Source organism: Aotus nancymaae, unplaced genomic scaffold (genome assembly GCF_030222135.1).
Source record: "Aotus nancymaae isolate 86718 unplaced genomic scaffold, 86718_ANA_hifiasm-v0.15.2.pri h1tg000012l, whole genome shotgun sequence".
Lineage (NCBI taxonomy): Eukaryota > Metazoa > Chordata > Mammalia > Primates > Aotidae > Aotus > Aotus nancymaae.
This window is the reverse complement of record NW_026988423.1, coordinates 34,408,668-34,431,657: the sequence shown is the minus strand read 5'-3', so window position 1 is coordinate 34,431,657 and position 22,990 is coordinate 34,408,668. Positions and strand designations below refer to the sequence as shown.

General features: G+C 44.3%; 1 protein-coding gene and 1 pseudogene across 2 annotated transcripts in view; one reads left to right on the top strand and one right to left on the bottom strand.

Annotated features, from left to right (window-relative positions):
- Positions 1-3,937: 3,937 nt before the first annotated feature.
- LOC105734235 (putative uncharacterized protein encoded by LINC00167) lies at positions 3,938-4,578 on the bottom strand (annotated as a pseudogene).
- PRDM10 (PR/SET domain 10) overlaps positions 4,424-22,990 on the top strand; it is a 98,809-nt gene continuing 80,242 nt past the window's right edge. For both annotated transcript variants that reach the window (XM_064375583.1, XM_064375582.1), the window contains exon 1: positions 4,424-4,726. The gene's annotated coding sequence lies outside the window, so the exon portion shown is untranslated. The remainder of the gene's footprint in view (positions 4,727-22,990) is intronic.

Genomic DNA, 22,990 nt, shown 5'->3' with positions numbered 1-22,990 from the left:
ATCTGGGCTGCAGTGCAATGGTGTGATCATAGCCGGCTGCAGCATATTAGTTGTTTTTGTTGGCCTTTCTTATCTGCTATACTATTGGCAACAGATGTGACTCTTCACCTCCCATGCTTTCTTCAGGCAACTCCCAGTAAGCTTCCGAGTTCTCCCTGAAGCTATTATTGTCAAAGTTAACCAGGGATTTTCACCTCCCTCTTTCCAGATCCACAGGTTAACTTGTTATCATCAGCTCTAGCAACATTTGCTACAGCTGGCAACACCACATCCTTCTTGAAACACTGTCTTCCCTTGCCTTCTCAGCCATCCTCTCCAGGTTCTCCTCCTGTGTTATTTCATTCTCAGCCTTTTTGATGACTGCCTTCCTGTTATCCACCTCTAAATTCAGCAGCTCCCAAGAGCTTAGTCCTGGATACACTTATCTTCTCTATATACACACTCTGTCTCATCTAATCCTAGTTAGAGGATCACATCTAATCCTATGTATTTAGATACAATGTATAATCTGATGAATTGTATTTCTACAATTTCCAGCCCTGTTCTCTCTTTTGGATTCCAGCTGCCAACCTGTTGTGTCTAGTTGGATTTTCCAAAAGATATTTTAAATTTAACATGGCTACAGTACAACTCTTGATTTTCTAACCATTTATCTCCCAGTGTTCCTAATCTCAGTTAAGGCATCAACATTTATTAGCCACTCAATTTTCAACCTTATAAATCATTCTCGATGACTCCCTTGTCGTGAGCAACTCCCACTCTGTCCCGTATCTTATCCGTTTGCACGTGCTGTGGCTTCACCTCCAAAATATATCTGGTGTCCATACACTTCTCCCCGTTTAAGTGACTTCTATTTTAATCAGGATGGGCAGTTTCTTGTTTAGAGCATATTGCCACAGACTCCTTGTCTCTTGCCCTCTCCTCTAACAAAATCAGCACGCTAGAGCAGCCAGGGTTCTTTTGAAAGAAAAAACTGTTACTCCCTTACTTAAAACCTCCAACAAGCTTAAGTTGCACTTTTTTCTTTTAAAAAAGTGCATTGACACTTAGTCAATGATCCTATTAAACTGCACTTTAAATAATAATTCCAATACCATAGCCTTCAAAGCCTTATGTGGTCTGTCCCATACGTAGTTCCCCAAGTTTTCTTGTATCACTGTATCCGGGTAGCACTACACGCTTTCTTGTATCACTCTGTCCTGTGTTCCAACACCTCTGGCCTTCTTGCTGTTTCTCAGTGTTAGACTGGAAGCTCAGTCAAGGCATGGATTTCTGTGTTGTGTCTGCCCTTTTGTCTATAGCATTAATTGATGAATCCCAGAGCATCTAAGACAGTGCCTGGCATTTGGCACACATTCAATGAATATCCATCTAGTCAATAGAAGACTAAATATGCGCACGCCATACTAATTTTTTTTTGTTTTTGACCTCACAGTCTTTACTTTTGCCATTCTCTTAGACTGGAATGTTCTCCAAGATCTTAACATGGCTGGCTCCCCCACTCCCTTCCGCCCCATAACTCAAGGATCAAATCAAATATTAGTATCTTAGAGAAAACTTCTTTGGCACCATATTTAAATTGCCAGCGTTCTCTGCCTTTGCATTTTCCTAGTTTACTGTCTTTACAGCACTTATCATTACCTGGAGTTATTGATTTTCTTCTTGTTACCTACACTAGAATGAAGCCGCATGAGAGCAGGGCCTTTTTTTGTTGCTGTTGTTCCCTATTCTATTTTTCTTGTTTAGAACAGTGAGTGGCACACAGTATATATTCAACAAATACTTCTTGTACACCCCAATGAGTGAATTTTACAGTGCAAACTTTAAAAATCATTTAAAAATCCACATAACAAGCAAATTCCTGAGGTTCACTCCAGACCCTCTGAATAAAAACTCTGTAGGGTGGAATCTCCCTGCACATATTTATGTACTGGGAAGTTCTGGAACATTTCTGTAAAGCCATGAGGGTAACTCAGGCTTTCCAGTTTGAATAGCCCCATTCCTCATGGTGCATTCTCTTTTGGGTTCTGTAGTGTTGTTTCTGGTCAGCAGACCAGTTGACACCATCTCAGTTCATCAGCAAGGATGTAATAACGTTAAATCTAAAAGGGAGCATTTCTCACTGAGGCCAAGGAATATGGGGAGTGGCAGCTTTTGCAAGGCCACAGAAGGACTTGCCAACCAGTGGCATTGTCCTTCCACTCACAGCACTAAAAGAGAACGAACATTCAAGTGACTCTCTCAGCCAATATGACCTTTCCTAAGGCAGCTGACTTCCGTGTCTATATACCCAGAGAAGAGCTACTAGCATCTCTCATTAGCTATGTTAAGGTCGGCCTCATCTAAGTCCAGTGCTACCTGTAAAGGGGTTTAAGGAAGAACAAGACATGGCCTAGACATGAAGTTGTTTACAAGGTAGTTAACTGTCTGAAGTTGTTGTTGTTGTTTTGTTTTTTAAAGACTGGGGCTTGCTCTGTCACCCAGGTTGTAGTGCAGTGGCACGATCACAGCTCACTGTAGCCTGACCCCCTGTGCTCAAGTAACCCTCCTGCGCAGCCTGCTGGTAATTGGAGCCACAGAAGTGTACTGCCATGCCTGGCTAATTTTTTTTTTTTTTTTTTTTTTTTTTTTAATGTACAGAGTTTCACTGTTGCCCAGGCTGGTCTCAAACTCCTGTGCTCAAGCGACCCACCCGCCTCTGTCTCCCAAAGTGTTGGGATTACAGGCGTGAGCCACCCTCCCCTGCCACGAAGTTACAAAAAAAAAAAAAAAAAGGCTCCCTTCCTCATTGTTCCCAGCTTTTCTTTTCTTTTCTTTTTTGTGATGGAGTCTCACTCTGTCACCCAGGCTGGAGTGCAGTGGCATGATCTCGGCCCACTGCAACCTCTGCCTCTCAGGTTCAAGTGACTCTCCTGCCTCAGCCTCCTGAGTAGCTGGGATTACAGGTGCGCACCACTACCCCCGGCTACTTTTTGTATTTTTAGTAGAGGCGGGGTTTCACCATGTTGGTCAGGCTGGTCTCGAACTCCTGACCCGGTGATCTGCCCACCTAGGCCTCCCAAAGTGCTGGGATTACAGGCATGAGCCACTGCGCCTGGCTGTTTCCAGCTATTTAAATAACAATATGGTACAGTAGGCACGGTAGCTCACGCCTGTAATCTCAGCGGTTTGTTAGGCTGAGACGGGAGGATCACCTGAGGTTAGAATTTGAGAGGACATAGTGGTGGGCGCCTGTAGTCCCAGCTACTCGGGAGGCTGAGGCAGGAGAATCGCTTGAACCTGAGAGGCGGAGACTGCAGTGAGCCCAGATGTCACCACTGCGCTCCAGCCTGGGCGACTGAGCGAGACTCCGTATCAAAAAATAAAAAACAAAAACAAACCAGTGAAGAGAATACTATTGAGTTAATTTTACAGTTTTTCCCGCCGTGGGTGTTTTCTATTCCCGTCTTTTGCTTAGTTGTCCTGTCTCCCTCTTTTTCTCCGTTAGGCAATCGTTTAGGATTTTTGTAGGTTATATCGTCAGTACTAAGTTCCATACAGTGTGCTAAGCAAAGCACTTTACTCGGTACTTTAAAGTAAGAGCTCATTTAATCTTCAAAATAACGTAGCAAGGTAGGTATCATGGAAGGGAGGATCGCTCCCTGAAGGTCCGAAGGTCCAAGGTCTCTCTGCCATCTAGCTGCCATGCGTACTGCCTACCAGTGGGTATTTGGAGCTGGGTGTCTCTCCAAAGTTGGGCTCTTGGCTGCCCTTTGAGAAAGCAATTTTAAGGGACAGCAGGATGTGGAAACCTACGGTTAAGAAAGGAGTGAGCTGAGTCATTGGGTAACCAGTGTTGAATAATGCTTCTCAATGTCTGAAATGACGATCACTTCCTTTCCAGATTGGTAGAGGGGAAAGGAGAGGCGCAGTGAAAGCGCTCTCAAAGTGCGGTGGGTCAGGGCGATTGGCGGCGGTGGACCGCTCCTTGGGGGTCCTGAGGGCGAGACCCCGGCAGTCGTAACCGGGCCGCGCCGAGCCCGGGTTGCGCGGGACGAGAGTTCGGTTTTCGCCGGCGCTCCGCGGCCAGGCAGCTTCTGACGCAACCCGTGGCGGGGCGGACGGACGCAAGGGCCGCCTCACTACCGCGCGCTTCCCAGGAACCCCAGGCCCTTGGGACCGAGAGGCGGGACCAGCACCCCCGCAGCCGGCCCTTGGCGCCCGAGAGACCCAGGCAGGGCTGGACTCTCCCTGCCTGACCGCGTCCGGCAGCAGCGGGAGATTGACCCCAATGCAAAGAGCCGGGCTTCCTGATTGGCCGAGAGTAGAAACGCAGGCGAGCGCTGCCTGAGACTCGCTCGGCGATTGGGTTTTACACGAACCGCAAAGCACGAAATAAAGAGGCCTTCAGTCATTGGGCCATTGTGTGAATCTCCTTTTGGCTTCTCTGCAGACTGAATAAGCGTCTCAGGATCTTCGTCATGACTCCTAAATCTGGGCCTGTCAGTTCGCCCCAGCGTTTCTCGTCTCTAGGCACGGCATGGGGCTTACAGAGTTTAACCAATCACATAACGTTGAGATCAGGTTGCCAGGCAGATTATGCTAATAAGACCCCGCCTTTTATGCTGCTCCCACTCTGCGGCGGGAAGAACCACCTGGAGGTGGCGGGGGGGTTTGATTTCTATCACCCCTAGGGAGAGAGGATCGGGGACCCGCTGATCTTCCAGCTCCCCTCACCCAACGTCGTGTAAGTACCTAAAGGATTAAGGGAACCAGATAAGCCAGGGTCCAGAGTACCCCATAGACTGGGAGGGTGTTTCGTCTTCGCTTAGTCCCACCCAAAATGGCGCCCAGCTCTTTCCGCGTCTCAGAGCCCGGCCGGGGCCAACCGACCGCGGACCCGGGTGGGGGGGGAATTGATGGTGGTGGTGGGGGGGAGAAATCCCGGCGGCACCGCCCGATGGTACAGTCCAGCCGGGGCTGGGACGAGGCACCTCACTCGGGGTGGGGGGTCAAACCATCTGCACCTTCCTAGGGGAAAGGGGCAAAGCCCCCACCAGCAGGCCCTCCTGGCGCCGCGTTCAGCGCGGGCCTCGGCGCCTCCTTGCCCCTACCTGTGCCGCGCGCAGCCTCCCCCTGCGACCCCCGAGTGGCTCGCACGCTCCGCCGGCCGCGCGCACCTCTCCTCCCCTGCCCGCGTTGGTTGGGCCGGGACGGCGGTTGGGCGGCCTGCGCGCTCCGGCGGCGGCGGTTGCGCTGGCGCTCCGGGCGCGGCGGGCAGGTCTTCGCCGGCCGGGGGCCGAGCAACGGGGTCCGGGGGCTGGGCGCCCGGCTGAAGGTGGCGGCGCGGGCCGGGCTCCGGGACCGGCCGGTTGCGGGCGCGTGGGGCGTAGGGTCTTGTCCTGTCTGCTGGGGCACCTAGCTTTGTCTGCGGAGGCCGCGCCGCCCACCTGCCATTGATGGCTAGGCCCCCGGCCTGCCTCCCCAAGCTGGCGTCCGGGACCGGGGCGGGGAGCCGGCCCGCAGAGTTGTCGCCCGTAGGGCTGTGGGGTGGCCCCTGCGGGTCTGTCCCGTAGCACCGCGTCGGGGTCGGCCTGGCGGAGGTCGGTGGCGGCCCTGCCCCAGTCCGCCTGCTCCCGGGGTGCAGCACAGAGGCGAGGTGAGGCCGATCGGCGCTCGGGAGAGGGCTGATGGTGTGCAGCTCTCCAGCCCCCTGCCAGCTTTTGTTAAGCAGGTTTAAGCCTGCAGCTAGGTGTTGGTACACTACTAAGTAAAAAGGAATATTCACCGTCTGCCCTCCAGCCACGCGAACACAGAGCTGTTGAATTTCATGTGTGCGCGCCTTTAGCCTTGCTTGGTGGATGAGTTGGATTTCAGTGCATTTTCAGTCAATGTCCGTGTACACTTAAGCACAAGGAGGGGTGGCTTTGTGCTGTCATCGAGGATTAGAGGTGTAGTGAGACCCACCCAGCTCTGCTCTGTGCCCTAATTCTGCTCTTTTGCCTGTTGAAATCTTCCCTGGCTTATCACTCCAAATTCTTTAAAGTCGGCAGTACTTAACCTTTATTAAAAACAGCGAAATCACTCATGACTGTTTTGTGGCCTCTTTGTTTCTATCACTCCACCATTGCTGTAAGGAAAGGTGTATTATTACATTGTATTTTTTTTGTACCTTACTACCCATTCCAGCACCGCAGTAGCTTCCACTTTGATGAGCAGTACTTATTTGTTGCTCTAGAGTAGAGAAAACAGGAGTTTTCTTTAAAAAAAATTAGGATCAACTGGGGGTAAAGCAGTATTTAAACAGTGTTTATTCAATATGGGGTATTTAGAAAGTAACGTTGCTAGGTTTATTTATTTAGGACACAGGGTCTCACTCTGGTTGCCCAGGCTAGAGTGCAGTGGTCGATCTTGGCTCACTGCAGCCTCTACCTCCTGGGCTCAAGCGATCCTCCTGCTTCAGCCTCCCTAGTAGCTGGGACTACAGGCGTGCACCACTACGCCTGGCTAATTTTTGTACTTTTTGTAGAAACAGGGTTTCACCATGTTGTCCAGGCTGGTTTCTAACTCCTGAACTCAAGCGATCCTACCGCTGTGGCATCCCAAAGTGCTGGGATTGCAGGCGTGAGTCCCTCGCCCGGCCTTTAGGTTTACTTTTATAATTAATTGAAGTGAAATTGACACAGAATGAACCATTTTTAAAGTGAACAGTGGCGTTTAGTGGAAGGCTTACAGTTTTTGTTTTGGATCAAGACAAATGTCTTGTGCCTTCTCTTATTCTGTGAGCTCCCACTCAAAGCTGTTACTCGTTTTGCAAGGGTACAAAATTGTTCTGCTTTTTCAAAGAAGACATATTAATGTGTGCATCATATATTATTGTATATCTGAATGTAATCGAGTATGTATTTTAGAAAAGCCAAGGTTCCTTTCTTCAAGGGCTCTGAATGGTTTTTACTTAGAGGTTATGGAGGTATAAAGGATAGCACAATACAATAGAATCCCAAATTGATTAGCACTACCTCAGTTCCTGCTCGTCTGTTTTGTTTTTCCTTCTAGTTTTAAGAATAATGCGTGATCATTAAAGAAAACATTAAATTTAAGCCAGGCGAGTTGGCTCATGCCTGTAATCCCAGCACTTTCGGAGGCCGAGGTGGGCAGATCATCTGAGGTCAGGAGTTTGAGACTAGCCTGGCCAACATGGTGAAACCACGTGTTTACTAAAAATGCGAAAACTGGACGGATGTGGTGGCAGTCGCCTGTAATCCCAACTACGAGGAAGGCTGAAGCAAGAAAATAGGTGGAACCCAGGAGGCGGAGTTTGCAGTGAGCCAATATCACACCATTGCACTCCAGCCTGGGCGGCAGGAACAAAACTCTGTCTCAAAAAAAAAAAATTAGAAGCAGAGTGAAAAAAAAACAACCCATAATTACCCAGAGATAATCCTTGCTGTATTTCAAATGGTTTTTGTGTGTGTGTGTGTAAAATATTTGTACAAATGACATAATCTTGGTTTAGTATCAAGTTTTTAAAACGTAAATAGGTGTCTTCGCTGATGATTTGCCACTTTAATTACTTTCATTATTTGAAGTGGCCATCATGAAGTCCGCTGAACTAAATGAATTATAATATTTTGATTTCTTTTAACTTTTTAAAAGCGTAATCTAATTGATAGGGATAGGTTTCTGGGTAACAAACATAATTCATCAAAGGGCTGAGAACTACTGAGCTGTAATTTTGGTTTCCTCAATTTTTCATTTTAAGCACTGGTAAACACTTTGTAACCGCGTAATTATATTTGGCAAAAAGAAAGTGTTAAACATCCTGTTGTTGCAGTGTTTGAGTTGTTGAGTTTGTTTTAAATTTGAACGCTGATGTACTTTGGCCTATTGCGACTAAAATACACAGTCTTCTCCCATCACACCCCACCCCAGGTAGTGTAGCCACACCCAGTTCAACAATATGTTTTTTCACAAGCAGAATTTATTGTCTAGTATTTTAACTTATCGTAGGTACTTTAATAGATTAACGAAAGAGAATTTGGTCTGGTGTCTAGAAAGAGCCAGTCAGTTATAAAGGAAATACTTGCTATAATCAAATCTTTGGAGAATGATCCTACTCAAATTCTCCTGAGGGATCGGGTAGCGGCAGGAGGGTGAGAGGGGAGCTTTTCGTGACTTATTTTGGCCCGCTTTCCTCTTCCCTATTCTAGCATTAAACTGTTTACATGGTTTAGTTGAATCACTGCTTAAGACTATCTGCCTTCTGTTCTTTTTTATTAATGTTATAACATAGCTGGGCGTGGTAGCTTACACCTGTAATCCCAGTACGCTGGGAGGCTAAGGCAGGCAGATTGCTTGAGTCTGGAAGTTTGAGAACAGCCTGACCAACATTACAAAACTCTGCCTCTACTGAAAACAAAAAAGTTAGCCAGGTATGGTGGCCCACACCTGTAGTCCCAGGTACTCAGGAGGATGAGATGGGAGGATCACCTGAGCCCAGGAGGTCAAGGATGCAGTGAGCCAAGATTGCACCACTGCACTCCAGCCTGGGCAACCAGAGTGAGACCCTGTCTCAAAAAAAAAAAAAAGTTATTTTACCATTTCAAGACTTGTGTGGAATTCTCTGGACATTTCTGTCCACCTTCCAGAATTTTTCTGTGCCTTTCCATTGACCCTCCCTGTGTCGATTTTAAATATGTGTTGTAGAAAGCACCACCTGAAGGTAGGTTCTTTTTCCATAACTTGAAATAATTTAGGGAAGGGGAGCGGGTGAGGAAATGGAGTGAAAAAGGGAGGGTATGGGTAACCCCGAGTACGGTTACAGCTAGACTGGTTAAAATGTGGTGAAAACGATCATAAACTCAAAAGTGCACAATACTTTTAGAACCCTAAACATGTAGATTACTAAAAGGTTATTGTCTGCTAACATAGCCTGTTAACTGTTTGCTATTCATTTAAACTCTTGTTTATTGCAAACATGAGAATACTGGAGACAAATGCTCCTCCCCCTCCCTGTGGCTTTCAGCATTTGAAATATGGCTAGTGCTGTGAAGTGTGAAATACCTACACTCAGATTTTGAGATTTAGTAGAAAAAAAAGTTCAATTTATAGAATTGATTAAATGTTGAAATGACAATATGTTGGATAGACTGGGTAAAATAAAATATATCATTACAATTAATTTTACTTGTTTCTACTTTTAAAAAAATGTAGCCGGGCATGGTGGCTCATGCCTGTAATCCCAGCACTTTGGGAGACTGAGGTGGGTGGATCACCTGAGGTCAGGAGTTCGAGACCAGCCTGACCAACATGGAGAACCCCATCTCTACTAATAATACCAAATTAGCCGGGCGTGGTGGTGCATGCCTGTAATCCCAGCTACTTGGGAAGCTGAGGCAGGAGAATCACTTGAACCTGGGAGGTGGAGGTAGTGGTGAGCTGAGATCTCACCATTGCACTGCTGTCTGGGCAACAAGAATGAAACTCTGTCTCAAAAAAAAAAATGTATATACTAGAACATTTTAAATTATGTATGTGGCTTGCATATTTCTTTGAACAATGCAGCCTTAGTCTGCTAGGGATAGGGTGTTCCCAGGTGACATTAAGATGTATTGTTTTTTGGTTTCTATAATTTGAATGAATAGATACTGCTAGTATGTAGATGCTGTTTTGTTAGTGCTTATGATAGCTCTCACAAAAGCATGATTATTACTTTGAAGAATATCTTAATCTCAAAACCACTTCCAGATAATTGAGTTAACTGTTATTGAATTAATGTATTCAGTGGATCACTTGAACTTAGAATAATAAAATGACATCAGTAAACACATAATCCATTAAAAAAAAGTTGAGCTAAGCATAATCAGCTAAATTTTCCCAGACTTGGCCTGTTATACACTAATTTTTATAATTTACCATTTTTCAGATATTTAAGAGAAACCTGAAATTGAGAACATTGAACTTAGATTTTTTTCTCCTGTGATTTAGAAAAAGACCATAATACTTTGATTCTAAAGGTGGAGGAAACCCTTTGGACCAGCTCATGGAAGAACTGTCTTTTTTCTCTTTTCTTTTTTTTTGAGACAGACCCTCATTCTGTCACCCATGCTGGAGTACAGTGGTGCCATCACAGCTCACTGCAGCCTTGACTTCCTGTGCTCAATTATCCTCCCACCTCGGCCTCCAGAGTAGCTGGGAGTACAGGTGTGCACCACCATGCCTGGCTAATTTTTGTATTTTTTGTAGAGATGGGGTTTGCCACATTGCCCAGGCTGGTCTGGAACTCCCGTGGCTCAAGCGACTCACCAGTCTCTGCCTCCCAAAGTGGTGGGATTACAGGTGTGAGCCACCACACCCAGTCGGAAGAACTGCCCTTTTAAACACAGTTGGAGAAACATAACCTATATATAAAATCCACATTTTTTTTAACGTCCATGTTTGTAAACACTGACAGTTTGGCCCTTACCTGCCTTTGTTGATGCCTTTCCTTTTACTACCCTGTGTGGAGATTTGATATGGTGTAGTATTCACAGCATGGCCTCGGGGCAAACAGGTTCGCTGCTGTGTTCAGCTTGCTGTCTGTGATCTTGGGCGAGTTACTTCTGTAAGCCTTGGTTTTCTTACCAAAACTAGTTTCTTAATTATTACTAGGGATAATGATAGTAATCAACCTCATAGATTCTGAGTGAGGATGCCTGTTAATCACTCACCACAATTGTATAAACGGCTCAATAACAAAGCACATGGCGCTAAATGGTTCAAAAATTGTTTATCTCTTTTGGAACCCCCATTTCGGCCAAACTGGTCTTCCCACTGTTCCTTAAATATTTGGGATTTTCTCTCTGTGCTGTCACGCCTTCCTTTCCCAAGTGGAATGTTTGTTCCTCTCTGTTTCCCTCCCGTCCTCTCCTAGTTCTGCCTGCCAGAATCCTGTCCATCCCGCTAAAGAGCAGTGGCTGGAAAACTTTTTTTTAAAGGATCAGGTAGTAAATGTTTTTGGCTTTGTGGGCCATATGGCCTCTGTCGAAACGATTCCCCTTTGCCATGGAGTGTGAAAGCATGGCTGTGTTCCTAGCAAACTATTTTGGACCTTGAAGTTTCAGTTAATGTAACTTTCCCGTGTCAGGAAATATTATTCTTTTGAGTCTTTTCAAATATTTTAAAATGTAAAAACCGTTCTTAGCTCACAGGCTGCACAAAAACAGGTGTTGGCCATCCGCGGGCTAGGGCTCACTGTCACCTGTGCCAGAGCACGCTGACCCCACACTGCCCTGTTGGAGCCTCGAGACCATCTCATTTGAAAGAAATCCTTTTTGTCTCTGAAGATCCTGCAGGATTTCTGTACTGCTCTATAGTAATGGTAACATTCGTTGAATGCTTACTTTGTTTTGTACTGCAATTATTTGTGCTTGTTTCTTGCTTCCTAAACAGATTTTAAATTTCTGGAAGCTACAGGTGATTTTTAGCCCCCTTAAGTAGAATGCAGTATAAATGAGTGCCTTTTACTTACTGGATTCTAAAATGTTTTGAGGGATAACTGAGTGAATTAAAATACTTGAAGTTGTTTGTAAAGTTTTCCTCTCTTTAAAAAAAATTTTTTTATTTTCACTTTTTTTTTTTTGAAATGGAGTCTCATCCTGTCGCCCAGGCTGGAGTGCCATGGTGTGATCTTGGCTTGGCAACCTCTGCCTCCTGGGTTCAAGGGATTCTCCTGTCTCAGCCTCCTGAGTAGCTGGGATTACAGGAGCCACCACACCCAGCTAATTTTTGTATTTTTAGTAGAGACGGGGTTTCACCATGTTGGCCAGGCTGGTCTCAAATTCCTGACCTCAGGTCAGGAGATCTGCCTGCCTCGGCCTCCCAAAGTGCTGGAATTACTGCTCCCACCCCCTCCCTCCCCCCTTTTTTTTTTTTAATCAAGATTATTGTTTTTGTATGCAGATTCTACCATTTTCTTAGAATTGCTTGAAGATTTTGATGCCAATTTATTGGAGGTTATTTTCAGTCCTTCCACAAACCATGATTACAGGTGGTCTTAATAGAATGCCCTTCTAATGGGGACTAGCTATTACTCTTTTAATTATTGCTCTTTGTTTGACTTTTTAACTGTCCTCTCCAAGACACTTGTTTACTTTTAGTCCTTAACACAGAACATTGACCGGACCATGTCCAGTTTTGCAAAGGAGAGAAAGTAGGTAGAGGGTTAGGGAATTACACAAGTATGAGAGAGGGCTCAGAGCAAATGGGAGAAAAGGGTCTGGATCCTCAGCCCCAGGCAGGGGGGATGTATATTAATAAGGTGTCAGTGTCTTCCATCATTTCTTATTCTTCTTTATTCTTTTTCTCTTGAAGTTGATGAATTGAAAATTATTCTGGATTGTGTAAGTACTTCATCACTTGATAAATATAAGGACCCATGAATGGTTAATATTTAGGACACCATTTTATGTGACATGCAAGTTCTCTCAAGTACTTTAGTCCTGTGGAAGTGAGATATTACATAACGACAAAACAGTAATTCTAGAATTAAAATGAAATTATGTAGTAGTCATTGGACTTTGATGAACGTTGTTTCACTTAAACATTTTAAGAAAGTTTATGTTAACTTTTTTTTTTTTTGAGATGGAGTTTCACTCTTGTTGCTCCATCTCCTGGGTTCAAGCGATTCTTCTGCCTCAGCCTCCTGAGCAGCTGGGATCACAGGCATGCGCCACCATGCCTGGCTAATTTTATATTTTCAGTAGAGACAGGGTTTCTCTATGTTGATCAGGCTGGTCTTGAACTCCTGACCTCAGGTAGATCCGCCTGCCTTGTTCTCCCAAAATGCTGGGATTACAGGAGTGAGCCACTGCGCCCGGCCCTATGTTAACTTTTTAATATTTTTAATTTTTTTTAGAGACAGTGTCTCACTGTGTTGCTCAGGATGGTCTCTAACTCCTGGGCTCAAGCAGTCCTCCTGTCTCAGCCTACCAAGTAGCTGGTGTTACAGGTGCAAACGACCACCAGCAGTTTCTTTTCTTTTTTTTTTTTCTTGAGATGGAGTCACTCTCTGTCACCCAGGCTGGAGTGAAGTGGTGTGAACTTGGCTCACTGCAACCTCCGCCTCCTGGGTTCAAGCAGTTCTCTCTGCCTCAGCCTCCTGAGTAGCTGGGATTACAGGTGCCCACTGCCACGCCTGGCTGATTTTTGTATTTTTTTAGTAGAGACAGGGTTTTGCCATGTTGGCTAGAATGGTCTAAAATTTCTTACCTCAGGTCCTGAGACCAGGCTGGTCTCGAACTCCTGACCTCCCGCCTTGGCCTCCCAAAGTGCTAGGATGACAGGCGTGAGCCACCACACCTAGCAGCTTATTTTCACACTTATATATACTTATCCCAAGTTCTAGGTATCTCACGAAAAATTATGGCATATGTTATTTTAAAAATATACTTTTTTCAGATTCATGATTTTAAATAAACTGTAGCAGATATAGAAAATTCTAAAACTTTATTGAGTGGCTTTAAATAAAAACTAAATAATGGAGATCACAGTGGCTCAAGGAGTGGAAGATTCAATATTGTAAATGTGTCAATTCTCTGGAAACTGATTTATAGTTCTAATGTAATCCCACATTTAAAAAAATTGGACAAGTTGATTCTAAAATATTTGCCAAGGCCCCAGAAAAGGCAAAATACTCTCAAAAAAGAAAAGTTAGGAAAACTTCTCTACTAGAGATCAAGAAGAGATATAATATTTAAGGTAGTCCCAGCACTTTGGGAGGCCGAGGCGGGTGGATCACGAGGTCAAGAGATTGAGACCATCCTGGTCAACATGGTGAAACCCCGTCTCTACTAATACAAAAAATTAGCTGGGCACGGTGACGCGTGCCTGTAATCCCAGCTACTCAGGAGGCTGAGGCAGGAGAATTGCCTGAACCCAGGAGGCGGAGGTTGCGGTGAGCCGAGATCGTGCCATTGCACTTCAGCCTGGGTATCAAGAGCGAAACTCTGTCTCAAAAAAAAAAAAAATTCAGCTAGTGTAATATTGGCACTGGACAGACTAATAATGCTAGACCATTAGAACACCATATAGAGTCCAGATATAGTATCATGCATAGCCAGACACTTGATTTATGACCTGGAGGTACAGCAGAATGGCAGGCAAAACAATAACACTTTTAGAATTAATATAGGAGAAGATACTCATGACCTCAGTGTACAGAAGCATGTCTTAAACAAGATGCTACAGGCACTAATAGAATAATGGGCAACAGTCTTGAACAGGCACTTCAGAAAAGGAGAAATCCAAATGTCTAACAAACACATGAAAAGGTGTTCAACCTTGTTAGTAATCAAGGAAATGCAAATTTCAGCCACAGTGCCACTGTACACCTACATTAAAATTGAATGTTGAACAGTAGAGACTTTCATAGATGGCTGGTACAGATATAAATTCACATGACTACTTTGGAAAACAGTTTTATCAAGAAAGTCCAAAATATGCATACTCCAGTGCCCAGCGGTTTCAATATCAGAAACGCATATGCCTGAGAGAACTAGAAAAAATATTTGGAGTAATTTGTTTTCATGATGTTGATTCAAGTAATATTTCAGGACTGCTGTGTCATGTTCTGAACACACAGGGAGCTTTGTTTCTGGAACAACAGTGAATAAATGTTATTTATATTTTCCTTCTCTTTTGAATATTTAAATATTCCATCCGATGTCTTCCTCAATTTTTAAAACAATGCTGGAAACAGAATAGGCATTTAATGAGTATTCTTGTGTTTTAAAAACTATTTGAATTTTTACAACATGAACCCTTCATCATGGCTTTGTAGTTACCTCAACTCTGGCTGTTGAGTAATTTGCTCAATTAAATCTGTTTGTGGGTGTAGTGAATTACAACTTCCTCTGGTTCCCTTGAGATCAAGTCTAACCTGGTGGGAGACCACGGCGACAGCAGCAGGTGGAAACCATGCTCAGGTCCTGACCACTTTGCCTAGGATGAAAGCTGTTGCGGCAGAGAGGTGAAAGAGCTTCAAGCTTTGTAGTAAAAGGAACCTGGGCTTAAATTCCACTTATCAGCCCTGTGACCTTGGAGAAGTAATCATTCTTGGTTGTGGTGAGGATTAATTGAGATCAGGTATTTAAAGGACATCTGACAGTGCCTGACACGGGATAGGTGCTCCGTAAATGGCTGTAGCTGTAATTATTACTGTTCCACTAGCTGTTTACTTAAGTAACATTGAATTTCCACACAATGCGTTTTGAATCAGGTGGAATATGATTATGCTAATTTTGAAAATAAAGAGCTGCATCTGTTAAAGGGTTCTATTTTTGTGGTCTTTAATTCCTTCAGGGAATTTGCAAATGAAGCTAACATGTTGTAGGTGCACCCGAGTGAAAACGTTTACAAAGAATTATGGCAAAGATTTCAAAACAGAAATGCTTCTATTTTGTGTCTCCTGTGGAAAAAAATGCTAATCACATAGTTTTTATTTTTGCATTTTTTTCTTTTTGAGACGGAGTCTCACTCTGTCACCCAGGCTGGAGTGCAATGGCACAATCTTGGCTCACTGCAACATCCGCCTCCTGGGTTCAAGCAGTTCTGTTTCAGCCTCCGGAGGAGCTAGGATTACAAGCATGCGCCACCATGCCCAGCTAATTTTTGTATTTTTAGTTGAGACAGGGTTTCACCATGTTAATCAGGCTGGTCTTGAACTCCTAACTTCAGGTGATCTGCCTGCCTTGTTCTCCCAAAGTGCCGGGATTACAAGAGTGAGCCACCATGCCTGGCCTCAGTTTTCTTCTTAATCTTGGTCTGAGTCATGGTTCAGTCTATTTTTACTAAAAACTGTATGTTTCAGGAGTTGCAGAGTGAACAAGTAGTTATTACACTGTTTTGTATTACATATTGTAGTGTTAAATTATGAAAATTATTCTCTAGAATGATTTTCCTCTAAGTAATTTTAATAAGTTAAAAAGTTTTCCCTAGTTAAAACATTTTAAAGCACATGGGTTTATTGAGAAAACAGCTTACTACTTAAGACTGTGCCTTATACATTAACCAGGAGTTTATCCTAACAACTTGGGTTTGTGATTTGTTGAGTCATAGATACCACCCAGAACCATCTGTAAGGAAGGCTTTTCAGGCCGCAAAAGAACCACCTGAAAGTCTCCTAATTACTGCACTGGCTGATTCAACAAAAGAGCTTGAGATATGGGGGCCAGTTAGTGTTGGGTGCATGGGTGAAACAGGGTCTTACATTGTGTCTGTACCCTCCACCAGCTGTCTTGTGACCAAATACCACTGTTCAGAAGGGAGCTGGAGGATGTGTGCTGGGAGCTTTCTAAATTCATTATTCATAGCTGAGAAACATAGATGCTTAATAATTCCCACCCCCCCGACCCCTCCCCCGGCAACCCAGAGACAGAGTCTCGCTGTTGCCCAGGTGGAGTGCAGTGGCATGATCACGGCTCACTGCAACCTCGAACTCTTGGGCTTAAGCGATCCTCCCACTTCAGCCTCCCAAAGTGCTGGGATTGCAGATGTGAGTCACCGTGCCAGCCTGGAATTTGTCTTTCACCTGGCTTTCATTGTTACTCTGGTACAACCAGTTCATGAACTGTGGGAACTTTAGACCAATTAAATAAAGTTTAAATTCTTCCACTTCCTCTGTGGTCTTTTACAGCCCCATCCTTATTACTGTTAGAGGCTTGTCTCTCTCATAGTTACTAGTCCCTAAGCATGCCCTCAATTTCTCTTGCCTCTGGAATTTTTTAGAAAGTTTGCCTCGACTGAACCTCCATCTTTTTTTTTCTAAGAACAGCTTTATTGAACTAAAATTTACATATCATACAATTGACTTATTTAAAGTGTACACAATTCTGCCAAGTGCGGTGGTTCACGCCTGTAATCCTAGCTCTTTGGGATGCCGAGGCGGGTGAATTGCTCGAGACCAGCCTGGGCAACATGGCGAAACCGGTCTCTACCCGTAATACAAAAATTAACCAGTCTTATAACCTGGTCTCAAAATAAATAAATAGATAGATAAAAAAAATTTTTTTAATTTAAAAATAAAGTTACTATTCAGTGGCTTTATTTTATTATTATTATTTCTTTTATCAAAGATGGGGTTTCTCCATGATGGCCAGGCTGGTCTTGAACTCCTGACCTCAGGTGATCCACCCACCTCGGCCTCCTAAAGTGCTAGGATTACAGGCGTGAGCCAACGCGCCCAGCAATTCAATGGCTTTAATACATTCACGGAGTTGTGCAGCTGTTACTGTCACCACGGTCAATTTTAGAACATTTTTATAACCTCCAAAAGAAACCCTGAACCATTTAGCTGTCACCATTGATTCTTCTATCTCCTCCTAAGCCCTAGGCAACCACTAGGTTTATTTTTTGTGTCTATTAATTTGCTTATTCTGCAAATTAATATTTCTTATAATATTTTACATAAATGGAATCATTCAATGTGTATTCCTTTGCGACTGGCTTCTTTCACTTAGAATAATGTTCTCAGGATTCATCCATGTTGTGGCATGTATCAGTTCTTCATTCCTTTTTATTGTCAAATAATATCTTGTTATATGGATATACCACATTTTATTTATCCATTTATCAGTTGATGGATATTTGGATCATTTTCGTTTCTTAGCTGTTATGAATAATGCCACTGTAAGCATTCATGTACAAGTTTTTTTAGAGACATATGCTTTTACTTCTCTTTGGTTTATTACACCTTGATGAGGAATTGCTGAGTCATTTGGTGCATCTGTGTTTAGCCTTCTGTGGAATTGCTGGGCTGTTTTCCCTATTGGTAGCAGTGTTTTACATTTTCACCAGTAGTGTATGAGGGTTCCAGTTTCTCCTCATCCTCACCCACACTGGTTATTATCTGTTACCATATTAGAATTTTGAATGAAATTGAGAAGATGAAAATGCACTACAAAAATAAGCATAATAGAAACCAGAGTATCATTAATAAAGGCAGTTTTGTGTAGTTTGTTGACATGGCATGAAAGCTGTTGCCTCGCTTTGGGTTTGGAGCTCTCCAAACAATAAAGGATACAGATTAATATTGTGCTGAAATTGAGGCCATGAAAGTATTATTCTGAAGCTACAATATGCTGTAACTTTCCTTAGCTGGACAAACCTTTTCTATTAGTGGAGAGTTTATAATCTGTGTGATTTGAATTTCAGGTATATTTTGCCTACACAACAGCAGACATGAACCTGAGGTGCTTATTTTCATTTAACTATTTTCATTCTTTATAACCCTGGGAATGAACATGAACTGTTAGGGTGAATTAATAAGATATATTAATAAAAACAAAAACCACAACAATGAGCATTTTTGAGTGTTTCTGTGGGCCAGGTGTGGTGTCAAACACTTTCCATGGGTTTTCATTTGCACAGTGTATTTTATTTATTTCATAGTTCTACCTTAGGGAATTGGAACTATTGGTGCAGCCGTAACCATGTTATAGATGAAGTCATGACGCCTTGAGAAGTAACTTCACTCACCTGGGTCATAGAGCTTTAGCTGGCAGCTGAGGAGTCTCAATCCAGGCCCCCAACCCTAGAGCTCTGTTGCCCTCCACTCAAAGTGATGCAGCAGGCTTGGCGCAGTGGCTCATGCCTACGATCCCAGCACTTTGGGAGACCTAGGCAGGTGGATCACTTGAGGCCAGGAGTTCGAGACCAGCCCAGCCAACATGGCAAAACCCCATCTCTACTAAAAATACAAAAAAATGAGCTGGGTATGGTGGCGCACACCTGTGGTCCCAGCTACTTGTGTGTCTGAGGTTCAGTTGTTTGAACCTGGGAGGCAGAGGTTCCAAGTGAGCCAAGATTGTGCCACTGCTCTCCAGCCTGGGTGACAGAGTGAGACCCTGTATCAAAAAAAAAAAAAAAAAAAAAAAGCAAACCAAATTTAGGCAACAGCATTAGAGGTGGGGAGAAGTTTGGTCAGTAGCAGACTGCTAGAAGGTCACATTAAGACACCAGCTATGACATAAGGACTTGTCACAGCCCGCCACACAAGGGAGCACTATGTGTGATTTCCAACCATTCTCGTTGCCATCCTAAGCCTCTGCCCCTTCCATTAACTAATACAGTTTGTAGGCACAGGGTGAGGAGATCTACATTCTGGTCCCAGAACTACACTCCCCAGACTCTGCCATGCCACCTTGAGCCTGCTGTTACCTACCACAAGCCCAACACCTCTGTGTACATGGGGAATGGAAGCACTGGGACTGATCTTGCAGTGTTGGTATGGGAGGGTCACACCTCATAAATAGGAAAATATTCAGACAGTGTATATGAACCTCAAGATCTATAGCTTGGGTTATAAGAATTGGACTTCTTAAAGAATTTCTTTTATTACTCTATTTTATTTATTGATTGATTGAGTCAGGTTTTGGCTCTGTCACCCAGGCTGGAGTGCAGTGGTGCAATCTCAGCTCACTGGAAACTTCCTCCCAAGCTCAAGTGATCCTCTCACCTCAATCTCCAAAGTAGCTGGAACAGATGCATGCCACCACGCCTGGTTAATTTTTTGTAGAGACGGGGTTTTGCCCTTTTGCCCAGGCTGGTCTCAAACTTTTGAATTCAAGCAATCCTCCCGCTTTGACCTCCCAAAGTGCTAGGGTTACAGGCATGAGCCACCATGCCTGGCCCAATACCATATTTCACTTACAATGTATTCTTTGCTTTCACAAAGACTTATTTTGATTTTGTGTGGCTTTGGAGCAGCTGGGTTCTGTGTACCTTGACAGTTGTATTGTACCAGATCATGTCATCTATCAATTGCATATTTCCCCCATAGTGTTTTTTCTTCTCAGCTCATTAAAATTCAGTTATAGGCCAGGTGCGGTGGCTCACACCTGTAATCCTAGCACTTTGGGATGCCTCGGTGGGTGGATCATGAGGTCAAGAGATCAAGACCATCCTGGCCAAGATTGTGAAACATCATCTCTACTAAAAATATAAAAATTAGCTGGGTATGGTGGCATGCGCCTGTAGTCACAGCTATTTGGGAGGCTGAGGCAGGAGAATCGCTTGAACCCAGGAGGTGGAGGTTGCAGTGAGCTGAGATCATGCCACTGCACTCCAGCCTGGTGATAAAGTGAGACTCCATCTCAAAAAAAAATTCGATTATAAACATTTATATACACACACACACACACACACACACACACATGTTTTAACACACACACACTTTCTTAGCAGTGGAAGCAGTTAAATACCATTATATTTAATGGCAATGCTTTTTTTTTGTTTATAAGAGTTCATCCTAAGAGGGTTTTTGGGAAGTAACAAATTGCCTCCTAAGCAGAAGACTGCACTACATTCGTTCCAGGAGACCTCCTGGGCCAGTTATGGCTTCAGGTGCTGGGGACACTCCCTCATCAGCTCCAGTGAGGTGATGCTCCTGCAGCTGCCTTCCAGTGGGAGGACAGGTAGTACACACATCCTGAATTTGCCTAACTGATGGTTAATGCTTTGCAGAGCATTACAGCAGAATCCCATGAGAAAGGATGATCAAAAAAGCCTACTGAGGGGGTAGCATTGACCCTGAGATCTAGAGGTTGAGAAGGAGGTAAGTGGTGGACAGTGGCGGAGAAAGCGTCCCCGCAGAGCAGACAGCTGTTGCCACCCTAAAGGCTGGATGAGCGGAAGGAGAGTATGAAGCCAAAAACAAAAAGGAGGACCCAAGGGAGCCCAGCGGCACAACCTGTGGAGGTCCAGCCACCAGAGGAGGTTGCAGAGGCGTTGCCAGGGAGATGGGAGAAAAATCAGGAAGGCGTAGTATCAGGAACTGAAAGGAAGAGATTTGCAGAGGGTGTGAGTGCCATGTGAGGTCAGGGAGGGTGAGAGCTGTGGGGGAACCCTGGATTTTGCAGTTGACACTCTAGAACGTGCTGTCTCAGGGAGTGGTGGGGATAGAAGCCTGAGTGGGGTGGGCCGAGGCTGATGTGGGGAGCAGGTGAGGCCATGGGGCTAGACTGCAGGCCGCACTGCAGAGTCTCAGTGCATGCAGGGAAGAGCAGAAGGGTGGCAGGTAGGTGGGTGGGAACTCGGGCTCAAGGGAAGGTTTTGTTTAATGTAAAGATTTATTTGAAATAAGAGTCTAGAAAAGTGCACACTTTTTTATTTTAATAAAGATAGGAGATTCTAGCACATGCTAACTGGTGCGCAGAGAAGGCCTGGAGGGTCCCAGAAGTCCTGGCACCAGCTGCCCAGGTGGAAGGGCCACCACCATTGTCCCAGGAGGAGCAGCAAGTGCAGTGAGGGCGGGGTGCTGGTGTGGGAGCTAAGAGAATACCTGCCTGAGCTGCTCTCTTTTCCCGGGGAAGCCTGAGGCATCAGCTGGAGTTGGGATAGTGGAGGGGAAGCCTAAGAGAAACAGGGAGGGAAAGGAGTAGTCGTTTTTGGAGATGAGAATCCAAAGTTAATTCCAAGGCAGAATAGGCGTGGGAGCCAATGTTCAGTGCTCCTTTGAGATCAGTGGTTCTGAATTTAAAGGGACACCCAGCAGCACCCATATAGGGTTTGTGGGTATGGCAGAGAGTCAATGGGAGGAAAGCGGTCACAGGAGGGTCACATAATGACGAGCTTCAGAAGCTAATTCAGTAACAATGTTTATGTTGATTTCCTCTAGGCTACCTTGAGGAGTATGTTCTTCTCATAGTTTAGTCTAGTGCCATACTCAGGAAGTGGGAACGAAGGTCTCTTCAGTTTCACTCAGAGGAGTGAATTAGTCTATTCCATCTGAAACCTTCTCCTCCCCTATATACACTAAGCGAACTCTAGAAAGATTAGCTCGCTAGGAATGAACAATTACAACGTAATATTTTGTCAAAATAAAAATATATTTTCAGACCAGGTGCAGTGCCTCACCCTTGTTGTAATCCTAGCCCTTTGGGAGGCAGAGGTGGGTGGATCACCTGAAGTCAGAAGTTTGAGACCAGTCTGGCCAACATGGTGAAACTTTGACTCTACTAAAAATACAAAAAATTAGCCAGGTGAGGTGGTGAGCACCTGTAATCCCAGCTACTCAGGAGACTGAGGCAGGAGAATCACTTGAACCTGCGGGGCAGAGGTTGCAGTGAGCTGAGATCGAACTACTCCACTCCAGCCTGGGTGACAGAGTGAGACACTGTCTCAAAGGAAAAAAAATTGTTAAAGACTTTTATTTTGAGACAAGATCTTGCTTGTTGCCCTGGCTGGAGTGCAGTAGTGTGATCTCAGCTCACTGCAACTTCTGCCTCCGAGGCAAGTGATTCTCCCACCCCAGCCTCCTGAGTGGGAGAATCCCAGACAGCTGGGACTGCCAGGTGTGTACCACCATGCTCAGCTAATGTTTTATTTCTTGTAGAGATGGGGGTGGTGGTCTTGCTGTGTTGCCCAGGCTGATCTCGAACTCCTGAGCTCAAGTGATCCTCCCACCTCAGCCTCCCAAAGTTCTGGGATTATAGGCATGAGCCACCTCTTCTGGCTAAAAATAGCTTTTTGATTATTAAAAAAATACAGCTTGAATACTATTGAAAAGTATTCAGAAAACATCAAAAGTTAAAAAGTTGTAAAGTTACTCAAATTTAACTTTTCAGAGGTAACCATGGTTAACATTTTGGTGACTCTTTCCTAAGACATTTCTTTATGTGTGAATGTATAGGTATCTTTCTATATCATAAATAATTAAATACATATCTATATATATATAGTTAAATGCAGCCAGCCCACCAGGTTCTACATCTGGTGGAAATAAGAAAATACTGTATTTTTCATCTGTGGTTGGTTGAATCTGTGGATTTGGAACTCATGGAAACAAGGGCTGACTGTAATTACATTTACAAAAACTTCTATGAAGGAAAGGTATAGGGTGATGTGCAAACAAGCAACAGGGAGACATAAATCAAAGTGCAGATGCAGTCAAGCCTTCTTAGATATATATGTGTACACACACACACACACACATTTTTTTGAGACAGTGTTTTGCTCTGTTGCTTAGGCTAAGTGC